The sequence below is a fragment of the Cydia fagiglandana genome, chromosome 24 (assembly GCF_963556715.1).
Source record: "Cydia fagiglandana chromosome 24, ilCydFagi1.1, whole genome shotgun sequence".
NCBI classification, from domain to species: domain Eukaryota; kingdom Metazoa; phylum Arthropoda; class Insecta; order Lepidoptera; family Tortricidae; genus Cydia; species Cydia fagiglandana.
This window is the reverse complement of record NC_085955.1, coordinates 3889990-3904037: the sequence shown is the minus strand read 5'-3', so window position 1 is coordinate 3904037 and position 14048 is coordinate 3889990. Positions and strand designations below refer to the sequence as shown.

The 14048-nt window shown below is 37.8% G+C and overlaps 1 long non-coding RNA gene across 1 annotated transcript; it reads left to right on the top strand.

The window, feature by feature from the left end:
* The first annotated feature begins 1853 nt into the window (after nt 1-1853).
* On the top strand, nt 1854-5790 carry LOC134676331 (uncharacterized). Its single transcript, XR_010099906.1, has 2 exons — nt 1854-2033; nt 3582-5790. It is a non-coding gene; the product is annotated as an uncharacterized LOC134676331 (long non-coding RNA).
* The last annotated feature ends 8258 nt before the right edge of the window (nt 5791-14048 follow it).

Genomic DNA, 14048 nt, shown 5'->3' with positions numbered 1-14048 from the left:
TTCTTGCAGTCGGCGCCCCACTTCCCTAAGGAATGTTTCTGCCTCTTCTGCGCACCAAAAACCAGACGTGTCTACGGCTACTGGGACGAACAGGTAATTTGTGAGTACTTTTGTCCTTTTAGGGCCGCCACGACAAAGGTGTGAGGGGGCAAAAGTGCTTACACACGTAGCGCCCCATAGCAAACACCTTTTTCCATCCTTTTTCCCATGGCACCAGTGTCAAGCCATCTTGCCATCCGGCCGGCTGAGGCCTGGCGGCATGAATCTAGTATTTCTGCCGATTACTAGTGTTGAGGGCTTGTTGAGGGCACAGAACATAATAAAGAGGTTTCTGGTTGTGGACTCTGTGGATGAGGGGATGTTTCCCGACACTAATGCCCTGCGGATAATATAGTTTAAGGCGTGGTGCTGTAAGAATCTACCGGCACATCGATAACAGCTCAATACGTGATGTCCGTTGCTCTCCACCATCGAGCCGTAGATGCACAAATGAGGTTGACATACATCGCAGCCCAGTCGTTGTCGAGTAGAGTGCCAAGGCATGGACTGGGAGAGCGTGAAGTGGTGAAGCCAAGCACCACTTTCTTTTCGGGTATGGCCGCACCCGGGTTTAGAGGCCACGTAGGCCGACTGGGCATCAGCGCCAACTGATCAGCTCACACCACCTCAACTGGTCAACTGGTCAACCACAGCCGCCGACGCCAAGAAAACTGGAAGACACGTCCCGAGCACGGTGTAGACCTAGACCACCGTTCCGAAGGCAAATCCATTAATTGTTCTGGGTTAAGAGATTATATTGAGCAAGCACTCAGCCGACTCTTTCAATACGGTCGAAAGAGTCCGTATGTTCTGGTTGAAGCCAAGTCAGTACGGTGCGGAGAATATGTAAGTCTGGGAACGGCGCAAAAAGTAAGCGCCAGATGCGCTGATAGCTTCTTAAGCCTTTCTTTGGCGAAAAGAAGTTTTCCCTTAGCTTGAAGGCTTCGAGAAAAATAGGAGATCCTAGTAGCTTGAAGTTTTGAGTGGAAAGTTCTTTAAGTCCGGGAAGTATGGCACTGAACGAAGGAAAAGACGCACTAGAGTTTGCACTGCACGGGTAGAACTCACATTTGGTCGACTTTACCTCGGGACCCACTTTCTGTAACAGTGGAAGGAGCGTTAGTAGGTATACTTGGTCAAGCAAATCTTGTCAGTAGAAAAAGGCGCGAAATTCAAATTTTCTAAGGGACAATAACCCTTTGCGCCTACATTTTTTAAATTTGCCGCCTTTTTCTACTGGCAAGATTGCTTGACCAAGTATAGTTGTGGACTTCTTCCGGCTTGCCTCCAAGCTTTAAGAGTGCCGTCGTCTAAGTACCAGACGTTTACTGGGGATTGGGGGTTTGAGATTGCTTTCTGGATAGCTAGGCTGAAGATAAGGAGGCTAAGAGGATCTCCCTGCTGTGCACCGACCTGTTAAAATATGAGGGATTCGCAGCCGCAACTTCGGAAGATCTGTACATATACTTGGTCAAGCAGATCTTGTCAGTAGAAAAAAACGGCAAATTTGAAAAATGTAGGCGCGAAGGGATATCGTCTCATAGAAAATTTGAATATCGCGCCTTTTTCTACTGACAAGATTTGCTTGACCATTTAATTGATAATCTTTGAGGAGAACGGAACGGAACCATGCGCAATGTGCGCAATAGATTTTCCTACCGCGTACCACGTTCGACTTGTTGCACCCCTGTCACACTTACGTAGGAATTTACAAGTGCGACAGAGAGGCAATACATCGAACGTGGTTCGCGGTTGGCTCTGTTTTATTTCAGTGTTTTTGTTGTGGTTCTGTTCTGTTCTGTCAGAAGCATAGACATGTCAGAAGTCATTTGTGTATTCTTATTCTTCGGGGTGTTTCCTTTACAATTTACTTAGAAATCAAAGCGGAGATAAGATGTCTTCCGACTGTTAGTTTCGTTTTATTTAATAATAAGCCTCCAGTGAAGCAATCCAAGTTTGCTTTTGAGACTTGCAATACTGTAAAATAGTACAATGTAAGTTACATTCAGTTCAATGTGTGTTTCATGCTTCTGAACTGAAAGTGTTTGATCAATAGGTACGCTCGAAATCAGTATCGCTAAGTAGGTAAGTTAAAAAGCGTGAAAGAAACAATGCTAGTTTGCTATCATAATCGTTCAGGTCAGCAGCGTTACAATGTTTGCAAATTATATACCTGCACACTTCTAGTAGGTTTTTCGTAGGCGTTTCATGTCTATTAAAAGCATATGCGTGTTTTATCTTTGACAAACTTCCAATTCTTCTAGTATATGACACAAATTGTGATATATTCAGGAAACTTGTTTGAAATAGTTGAAAGTAATCCACGAGTAATCACGGAACGTTGTTAAGTATACGCTGCCTGATCAGTACCGTCTTTACCATTAGAGCACACGGGGCCCGTGCCCAGGGCCCCCGAAAGACAGACAGTAACAGTATTATGACGACCGGTCTGGCCTAGTGGGTAGTGACCCTGCCTGCGAAGCCGATGGTCCTGGGTTCGAATCCCAGTAAGGGCATTTATTTGTATGATAATAGAGATATTTGTTCCTGAGTCATGGGTGTTTTCTATGTATTTAAGTATTTGTATATTATATACCTATATCGTTGTCTGAGTACCCACAACGCAAGCCTTCTTGAGCTTACTGTGGGACTTAGTCAATCTGTGTAAGAATGTCCTAGAGCAGCGGTTCTTAACCTGGGGGTGATTACCCCCGTGGGGGTAAAACTGGTATTTTACGGGGGTAATAAGCTAACCTAATATAACAATACAACAAACGTACACGTTTTATTTTTTATTACCATTGGGAGGAGGGGTAAAATCAGGTTCCCTAGTTAGTCATAGGGGTGACCGGACTGAAAAGGTTAAGAACCACTGTCCTAGAGTATTATTTATTTATTATTATTATTTATATTAATGTTAGTTTAATTCGCTTTGTTTACTTCCCAAAAGGGCCCCAAATTCTTACGTGCCCAGGGGCCCCAGCATAGTTTAAGAGCCCTGTGCCTGATATGTTCCACTGACTAGGTATTTATTTTTAGGTGCAGTATAAATAAAATAAATAAAAATGTTATTTATGTATTAAGGTATCAACCCATTACATTAAAATTGGATGCCTAATATTAAATTTAAATACTCTAAACGGAACTAAAATTAAAGCTATAATTAAAATACGAATTAAATAGGTGCAGCAGACATCTTGCTCATACAGTAGCAGTTTGTGTGTGTGTGTGTGTGTGTGTACATTAACAATGATGTTCATTGATTCACTGTAATAGAGTCTGACCAAGAAAAGTCTGCAGCGGATTTGATAGCCCACGCAGTGCCAGTATCATTTTAAACATCAAACTTCAATGAAATTATGACATAAATAAATAATACTTCCACTGCCTGGGCTATCAATTCCGCTGCCGTCTTTTCTTGGTCAGACTTTAGTTAAGTACCTAATCTTAAGTTTACACAACCATGTTTCAAAGATTAAAAAGTAAAAAAATCTAAATCCACTAATATACCTAAAGTAAAGTTCCTTTGTATATTATTCCAGAATGGAGGTGCTAGCCAAGGGTATTATGATAAGTGCGGCGGTGGTGGTGGCGGCCGTGTCAGCAGTGGTTCACTGGTGGCAGTATAGACAAGTGCCGGCACGGTATTCCACTCACGGCGAGCGCCCGAGACGGGACTGAGGTATATCTCAACTATACCCTCCTGAGACCCAGAATCAGTTGTTATGGTTTTGAATTTGGAGCCCTTACTTACACAATAAGGTTCAAAATAGATTGTGGAATATGTACCAAACTTTATATGCAGGGTCACAGGGGGATACCTAAAGAAATCCTATGTAAATTATTAGTAATTTAGAATCTAGGTTCTAGAAAGTCTGCTTGACCTAGCACTAGCTTTCAACTTGAATTGAAAATTTTAACATGACTAATACTTTCCACTTATAATCTGAGATTACCCTATGGTTCACATCCCCTTACTATACTATACTATACCAAATGGGGCATTATCTATGAAAAGGGACCTTATTGTCGAATGCGGTTACACCGCATAGCGTCGCGCGGCATTGTACTTATATTGGGGCATCGTTAACAATGGCGTAAGCGCCATCGACAGTAAGGTCCCTTTTCATAGATAACGTCACAAATTGTTATAAGTGGGGAATGGTGATTGATTAAGACTACCTTAAATATTTCAAACTATCTTTATACCAAATGTCATCTACACGGTGTAACATGAGTAAACCGAATAATTTTAACCACGCATTTCTGAGGTCAAAAGAAGTAAAAAATTTAATATAAGTTTAGGTAAATTTCGCCAAAAAAGAATTTTTTTTTGTTTAAGTTTTTCAATTTTTTGAATGTATTTGTACATAAAAAATAAATGTTGTTGGTAAAGTTGTCACTTAAAATAGATTTTTACATATTTTTTTCGTAGAACCTACTTTTTGCAAAGTGTTACTTGTCACTTTTTGACATCTATCAATAAGGATATTTAGACTATGTCCCATAGCAGCAACATCACTATCAAAAAGGCCTTTTACACTAGAGATGCACCGGATATCCGGTTACTATCCGGTATCCGGCCTATCCGGCCATTATTTTACTATCCGGCCGGATACCGGATAGTGACCTACTATCCGGCCGGATACTGGATAGTAACATTGCTTGATTTCGGAGTAAACAAATTGGATTTAAGAAACAGACACGGTCATAATCGTACTTGTTTATTATTTTAAAACAATTTAATCATTCCACTCACTTGCACGAGCACTCATTTCGAACCTAGAAATGAGTCCGCGTGAATGTTTACTAGGAAACAGGTCAAACCTGCTGAATAACACCTGAAAAACCGAAATGTAGGTATAGTTCCGCCGGCCGGATACCGGATATTCGGCCAGTGTCCCGGCCGGATATCCGGTATCCGGCCAAACAACTATCCGTTGCATCTCTATTTTACACTATGTAACAATAAAAACTTGTTTTTTTTTTAAATTAATAATATCTCTGAAACTAGGCGAATTTCAAAAGTTTATAGGACATTTTTGTCTCTAAATACGATCAGGAATACGCTGTTAAAATTATTCGTTTTACTCATGTTACACCGTGTATAATGTAAACTTACCAGTAAACATCTTGAAACTTCAAGTCATTGTCAATAGATGTGACAGCATGGTGTCATCTATTGGGCATTAGCATGTCGAGCACTATTACGTTTACCTTATTGATGCCGCGGTTATGTATGAAGAGGTAACAGAGTTACTTTCACATATACAGTATGTGTCTGACCATGGAGCTTTAATTCCAGGGCTTGATTTAACTCGCTAAACTGAGCTACTTTTACTATGGGATCAACCCTAAGATCGGGAAAAAATTTTTGGCTTTTCCATAGAAAACGTCGACATCTGATCAGCCAAAATGTATGAAAAAGTAAAAATTTTTTTCGGGATTTCGGGGTTGGTGCCATAATAAAATTTACACTTTACGTTTTTTTTTTTTAACTTTACATTAGCTCAGTTTAGCGAGTAGAATCGAGCCCTAGATTCAAAGCCCGATGGTCAGTAACACCCTGTATAGTTTTGATTTTAGGTAATTGCGGTTAAGTTTACCTAGTTTCAATTAAATTTCTGTTTTGTTTAATCAATTCAATCACAGCAATAATGCGATATTATTAGCTTTAATAGAAATTAATAATATTTATCACAAGCTATGTTATTTTAAGATTGGTTCTTTTAATTAAATGTTTGAATTAATTGATAATTTTTCAATACTGTAACATTAGATACCTACCTAATATCATCTAATATTGGTACTCTGCAACCACCTGCAACTCAAGGGCGGTGTTACATGCGCTTTTCCGGCCCTTTAAAACTTGTACACCTTTTTTAGGGTTCCGTACCCAAAGGGTAAAACCCCCATTCAACAAACGTCCTTCGCGCGAGTCCGACTCGCACTTGGCCGGTTTTTGATGAACCGCATACGCAGCCCCTCGAGAAAACCTCCGCAGGGAGCTCATTCCATAGGCGGAGCGTCCGCGGGAGGATGTATATGTAGGATACAAAAATAAAACAACAATATATGAAATATCCTCTATTTATTTTTATGTATTAACAAACTAGCCAATCACTGACTCAAAACATTCACCAGTCAAAATAAATCACAATACATCCTCGGTAGGACCAGGCACCTAAATGACTGACAGGCCACACGACCAAATGCAAACATGGGTATAAATGGCGAAAATGCACGTCTTTGAGCAGCCTTCACGCCTAAAATTTTGGTGGATTCTCCCAATGATTCTTTTAAACTGTTGGCAAGATTCTTTTGGGAGCGCCGCTTGCCTAAACCTTTCATCAATGTTTATTTAAGATTATAACCACAGTTATCGGTCACTAATGCCGGCTACACACGTAACTATAAATCGTAGCGATTAAACTGTGCAGTCCGATTTGCGCAGTTTTATCTACCGTGTGTATGCACAGCACACACACGCTGCACAGTTTAATCGCTACGATTTATAGTTAACGTGTGTAGCCGGGGTTAGTTGCACACAGGTTGCACACGACCAAATGAAAACATGTAGTAGAAGAGCCGGCCGCAAATTTTCTAACCGACTTGATACCACGATGAAATACACAATGGGAAACCATAAAAGTGATGCTAAGTCCGAATTCGATAGTCTGCCACGGCGGAACTTGCCGAAAGTACGAAAAAGAAGGCCACTTCCGGTGCGAAAAAAGGGGGCTGATTTAACCCATCTGATACCGAAATAATAGTTATGGCAGCAGTTAGAAATTTACATGTAGACACATAAAAGCGAAGTCTGCCAGTATTTTTTTTGCCGGAAGTGCTTGGCAGACGCTCTCAAAGGTAGCCAGCGGGACCCCTAATTTAACCCATCTGATACCACCATGAAACCAATTCCAGTCGGTAGGTATGAACCCTCATGACAGGAATATATAAGTCTGCCAAGGCTTTTCCTGCCGAAACACCTTGGCAGACGAGATTATGTAAGCAAGGTCGGCATCGGTTACCCTACACTAACCCATCTGATACCACCATGAAACCAATTCCAGTCGGTAGGTCCGAACCCCCATTTTAGGAATATATAAGTCTGCCAAGGTTTTTCCTGCCGAAACACCTTGGCAGACGAGATTATAAACAAGATGACCATCGGTTACCGTACACTAACCCATCTGATACCGCCATGAAACCAATTCCAGTCGGTAGGTATGAACCCTCATTTCAGGAATATATAAGTCTGCCAAGGCTTTTCCTGCCGTAACACCATGGCAGACGAGATTATGTAAGCAAGATGACCATCGGTTACCGTACAGTAACCCATCTGATACCACCATGAAACCAATTCTAGTCGGTAGGTATGAACCCTCATTTCAGGAATTTATAAGTCTGCCAAGGCCTTTCCTGCCGAAACACCTTGACAGACGAGATTATGTAAGCAGCATCCACATACGAGGGATCCGTATTTTGGGTTATACAGATTACGGACATTATTAATAGCTGTAGGCTTATTTATTACTTTATGCTTATACATATTTGTATATTATTATGTTATTAACAAAATATATTTATAATTTATTAAACCTAAACTTAATAATACATTGGGAATTCATTACCTGCTTACGGCAGTAGTAGGGATAAGTGGGTCAGTTCTGGCTCACTGAGCCAGGCCAACAGTCCCTCCCCCTTTTTTCCCTTGTTGAGGCCCTGCAACCTTGCCTTGAACCCAAACTAATGTCATTGTAGCTCGAATCTAACCTAATCTATTTTTATTGCTTTTAGAATATTTCAATTATCTACTTTTGCAAAGTTAAAGGTTGAAATCTCTATTTCGCAAAATGGAATTTTAATGTGACTTTAATGTATGTGCAGTCTACTTAGTAATTGGGTTTAAAGATATAAAAACACACATTTATTTCCTATCCTAAGTATCCTATCCTAAGTTTATTCAAATAATATTCTGAACATATATAGTAATTAGACTGGTCATATTTTTCATAAAATCTATTTCGACTGGCAAAGCATATAACTTTTTGGCAACCGGGTTTTTTAACCTAATTAGATCCCGCTGAATCCGAATTTGCCGGTTGCTCGATCGAAATCTTGACCGGAAGTGAGATATTTGACATTAAAGGTCCCTTTTTTTCGTTTTTCGTAAATAACTCTTAAACGGTGGCACATAGCAAAAAATGTTCTATAACATAAGTATTCTGCATAAAATTGCCTACAAGAAAGATTCAGTACAATTTTTCGCTAGGATCAATATTCAAAGAGATTTTAACGCGGGAAATTTAATTATAATCACTTCTAAGGTCCCGTTTTTTAGGTTTTCGTAAATAACTCATAAACGGTGGCCAATATCAAAAAATGTTGTTAGACGTTAATAATCTACACAAAATTTTGAACAAAAAAGATCCAGTATACTTTTCGCAGGGATCAATATTTAAAAAGATAATAAAGAGGGAAAGTTAATTATAATAAATTCTAAGGTTCCTTGTTTTTATTTTTTCGTTAATAATTTGAAAAGTATGACTCATAGCAAAATAAAAACTTATACATAAATAATAAACGTAAAATTTCCTACAAGAAACATGCAGAACACTTTTCGCTAGGATCAATATTTAAAAAGACAAAGCAGCGGGTAAGTTAATTATAATCAATTTTAAAGTCCCTTTTTAGTTTTTTGTAAATAACTCGTAAACGGTGTCCCATAGCGAAATAGGTTTTTAAGAATAAATTATCTACATAAAATTTCCTCCAAAAAACATCCAGAACACTTTTCTCTAGGATCAATATTTCAAGCGATATTAAAGGAAGAAAGTTAATTACAATCAGTTCACAGGTCACTTTTTTTAGTTTTTCGTAAATAACTCGTAAACGGTGGCCCGTTGCAAAACAATATTCTACATAAAATTGTCCACAAAAAAGGTTCTGTACACTTTTTCGCTACGATCAATATTTAAAGAGATATTAAAGGGGGTAAGTTAATTATAATCAATTTCCAGGTCCCTATTTTTAGGATTTCGCAAATGACTCGTAAAATAAGCCTCATAGCAAAATAAGTTCTTAATGTTCTTGTAAATAAATAATCGATATAAAATTTTCTACGAAAGACATATGGAACGCTTTTCTCTTTTTAGGGTTCCGTACCTCAAAATGAATAAAAACCGGCCAACCGCGAGTCGGACTCGCCTTGCAAGGGTTCCGTACATTACCCAATTTTTAACAGTGTATTTTATATGTTAAACGCGAGTGAATTGCCTTTAAAAAACCTGTAGGGATCGGTTCAAAAACTAAGTAATGTCCGACTCGCGCTTGACTACATAATTCTAATAGGTTTTTCTGTCATCTATAGATTCTATTTCGGACACACAGTGCGCAGAGGTGACGAAAGTTTGGAAAAACTGATAGTGATTGGACACACCGAAGGCAGGAGATCACGCGGTCGTTCACCAATAAGATGGACCGATCAAGTTAAAGACTCGTCATCCTCTGCTTTCTACACGGTCGTCAGAGACGCGTTGGACAGAAACCGATGGAGACAGATCATCCGCTCCAGATGCAGCCCTGATACTGACCACGATCCTCAGACATGAGGGACCGACCAAAGAGAGAGATAGATTCTATTCTGTATATCTTTTCAAAATTTTAGACCCAGTAGTATCGGAGATAAAGCCCCCTTCCCCAAAATAAAACATTAAAATACAAAAAAATACCCCCCCCCCCTTTATCTCCGAAACTACTGGGTCTAAATTTTGAAAATAAAATAAAATAAAATAGTTCTTTACCTATATAGACGTAAACCTAAAAATAGGGACCTGGAAATTGATTATAATTAACTTACCCCCTTTAATACCTCTTTAAATATTGATCGTAGCGAAAAAGTGTACAGAACCTTTTTTGTGGACAATTTTATGTTTAATATTTATGTAGAATATTGTTTTGCAACGGGCCACCGTTTACGAGTTATTTACGAAAAACTAAAAAAAAGTGACCTGTGAACTGATTGTAATTAACTTTCTTCCTTTAATATCGCTTGAAATATTGATCCTAGAGAAAAGTGTTCTGGATGTTTTTTGGAGGAAATTTTATGTAGATAATTTATTCTTAAAAACCTATTTCGCTATGGGACACCGTTTACGAGTTATTTACAAAAAACTAAAAAGGGACTTTAAAATTGATTATAATTAACTTACCCGCTGCTTTGTCTTTTTGAATATTGATCCTAGCGAAAAGTGTACTGCATGTTTCTTGTAGGAAATTTTACGTTTATTATTTATGTATAAGATTTTTTTTGCTATGAGTCATACTTTTCAAATTATTTACGAAAAAATAAAAACAAGGAACCTTAGAATTTAGTATAATTAACTTTCCCTCTTTATTATCTTTTTAAATATTGATCCCTGCAAAAAGTGTACTGAATCTTTTTTGTTCAAAATTTTGTGTAGATTATTATCGTCTAACAACATTTTTTGATATTGGCCACCGTTTATGAGTTATTTACGAAAACCTAAAAAACTGGACCTTAGAAGTGATTATAATTAAATTTCCCGCGTTAAAATCTCTTTTAATATTGATCCTAGCGAAAAATTGTACTGAATCTTTCTTGTAGGCAATTTTATGCATATTACTTATGTAATAGAACATTTTTTGCTATACACCACCGTTTAAGAGTTATTTACGAAAAACGAAAAAAACGGACCTTTAATGTCAAATATCTCACTTCCGGTCAAGATTTCGATCGAGCAACCGGATCGGATTCAGCGGGGTCTAATTAGGTTAAAAAACCCGGTTTCCAAAAAGTAATATGATTTGCCAGTCGCATCAAGAAGGAGAGCGATTTTGAATTTTTTTGTCTAGTCTAAATATCATTACTTATTCTGTGTACAGTGGAGAAAACGAATGAAATTATGCAATTTGATTTTGCTATTTTTAAATAAAGAGTAACTAAACAGTATTTTCCACAGTTGTTGGTAATGATACCATCTCTTACAATTTCTCTTCATGAACATTTTATGATACCTAACCTTCCAGTTTTCGCCCGAATTGATCAAAAAATTCACCAACTCCATTTACACCAACCAAATAGAAAACGGGTCCGTGTCCGAATTCGTGATCTCGAGTCCGGGTCCGCGTCCGGGTCCAGGTTCAGGTAGAAGTCGAATTCAAAATCTTGCTTGTTTTGCCAGTGGGGTAACTTGCTTAACAATCAATTAGAAAAAGACAAGTCGTCGAGGAGTTCCGTTCTGATCACCATCAGCAATACCACTTCATCAAATGCCACTGTTCTTAATGTAAATCCTTGTTTGCCTGATGAAAATACAAGAGTCACTATACAATGCCATTAAGATTTGTAGAGTTCCCTCGATTCCTTATGGATCCCATCATCAGAACTTGAGCTTCACGAAAATATGACTTAAAAATCTAACGTGCTTAACAAACATAACGAAGACACATCCCCAAACATGAGCTATGCGTCGTTGAAGAGTTCCATTCTGATCATCATCAGCAGTTTCACTTCATCAAATGTCACAATTCTGAATGTAAATGCTTGGTTTGTTTAAAATACACCAGTATCACTATATGTTAGGGTGGTTCAAAAAACATTTTTTTTTCCTAAGGGGCACCCCCTTATTTTGTTATACTTATTATGTTGATAAATTGAGATTATAGTTGAGATAAATTAAGAAACTTGGTGTAAAAGTTTCTTAATTTATCTCAACTTTACTTCGTTTTTTTTAGCATTAGAAATTAGGTAAACAATCTTGATGTGTCGTCTGCTTTCATAAGTAATAGTTTTTGAATTTTGAAAAGCGTTTTTCAATTAAAAGACATGCTAAGATCGCTTACCTTCTTGCAAGTTCTTTCTAATGCTAAAAAAACGAACTATACAATGGGTAGGACATCAATTTTAAATGAGTTTGTATGAGTACCTCATTTTCTAAAATGAGGTGTTACAATGTCTTACTTCAAACTACTACTAGCTATTTACTAGCATATTTTCAGCGTCGACTATTCTATTAATCCAACGGGCCAATGGTGACAAAAATATTTAATAAATATACATATTAATGTATTCATCACTTCCTTTGTAAATTAATAAATAATAATAATTAAGGAGTGCAATTCTGGAGGTAGAAGGTAAGAATAGAACTTATAGGAGAAAGATCCCACATAGTAACTTAATTTGCTGCTTTTATGAAACTTTTTCTAATTTAGCTCTTTAGATTGTTAGATTGTTTTGTCCCCCTCCTTGCTACTTGATATAGTTTTAAGTATAATAATCACTAGCGAGAGCGACCCGCTCCGGCTTCGCACGGGTTAACAAATTATACATACACCTAAACCTTCCTGAAGAATCACTCTATTGATAGGTGAAAACCGCATGAAAATCCGTCCAATCGTTTTTGAGTTTATCGCGAACATACAAACAAACACACATACAGACAGACGCGGCGGGGGACTTTGTTTCATAATATGTAGTGATATATTTCATAACCATAAAACTACCACATTTTTAACAAACTAAGGAGAACAAATTCAATATTTTCACAAGTCATTATTATATAGAAGTGACTAACTTACCACTTCAGATAATTTAACAGTAATATCATCAATATGATATTAAACAAAGCACCATTCGCTCCGGCCGCCGCCGGCTACATTTACATTTCATTTTTTCATGCAAAAGGCACCAAGGAAGATCCGCGGGTAAATTTAATGGCGAAAACGATGTCCATATTTTGTTATTTTGGTATAATTATAAGAATTATCACTAGGTATTAGGTATTAGAGAACTAAAATTAGCTACAGCGACGTACGAACGAACAAAATAAATAAAAATATGTCACAATCATAAATTGTCAGTCCGAAGTCGTTTACAAATAATGTTAATAAAAAGTATTGCAAATTCAAATCGTTATAATTTACATCTACATGTTTATTTTACCTATGCAAATTATACTTACTTTTTATTTAATAAACTTGAAACTTATTGAAATGATCATATATTGTGTACGCTACAGTATTATATTTCAATAATATTTTAGTCACTAAAGGATTACTGTTTATAAGCAAGCTTCGTAAATGCCTGTCTGGTATACAGAGTGCGTACCGCGATCCATGTTCGTCATGTTGCCTCCCTGTCACACTTACGTACAAATTTACAAGTGCAACAGAGAAGCAACACGACGAACTTCCTTTTGGTGACTGATTTCTCGCGCCATTTTGACAAGTAAGTTAGGATCAAAAAGGCTTAAGATGTATGAAAGCTTGCAGCGCTTACGCTTGTTGTATTTCGTGTTTAATTTTTAACGTATTTTCGGTGGTGACGCGAGGCGATATTGAAGTACGGCGCGTGTCTGTCTTACTCCCTCTTTGGGTATTTCTAATTCATTGTTTCATTTTGAAAGGATTTTTGAGGTGTTGACGTCACAGCGAGGCAGTGAATGGTACAAACTCAACGCATTTCTCGGTGGACCTTTTGTCGTTGCAATAAGGTTTGTAGTTCGGCAGTTGACAGTGCGGGCCATTACTCGTTTCTTCGTTTGAGACATTTTGAATTTTGTATGTCGGCGAGCAGGCGAGCACCTAGCTCCTCGTGCCATCCAGGGACTCTTTTGCAAGTTGTGAGGAGCGTTGAGTTTTTGAGGTTCGCGAGTGAATTTGAAAGGATAAGAGTTTTTTTGAAATTTGAAGTGTGTGAATGATTTGTGTGGCAAGAGGTGTTTGTGATGCGCGCGAGTAAATGAGTAAAATGAATAGAGGAGTGAAGTAAGACATTTTTGCGGTATGAAGTACTGCGACAAATTAACAAAATGAGTGGTACAAATGAGGTGCCTCGCGAGTGAGCGACTCAACACTAATTTCAACGTGGTTAAGCACCACCTTGTATAGTATACAAGGTGGTGCTTAACCACGTTGAAATTTTGTATGTTGTTTGAAACCCAACAAAAAGAGTAATTATGATTCAGAATTTTATTTAAAATATC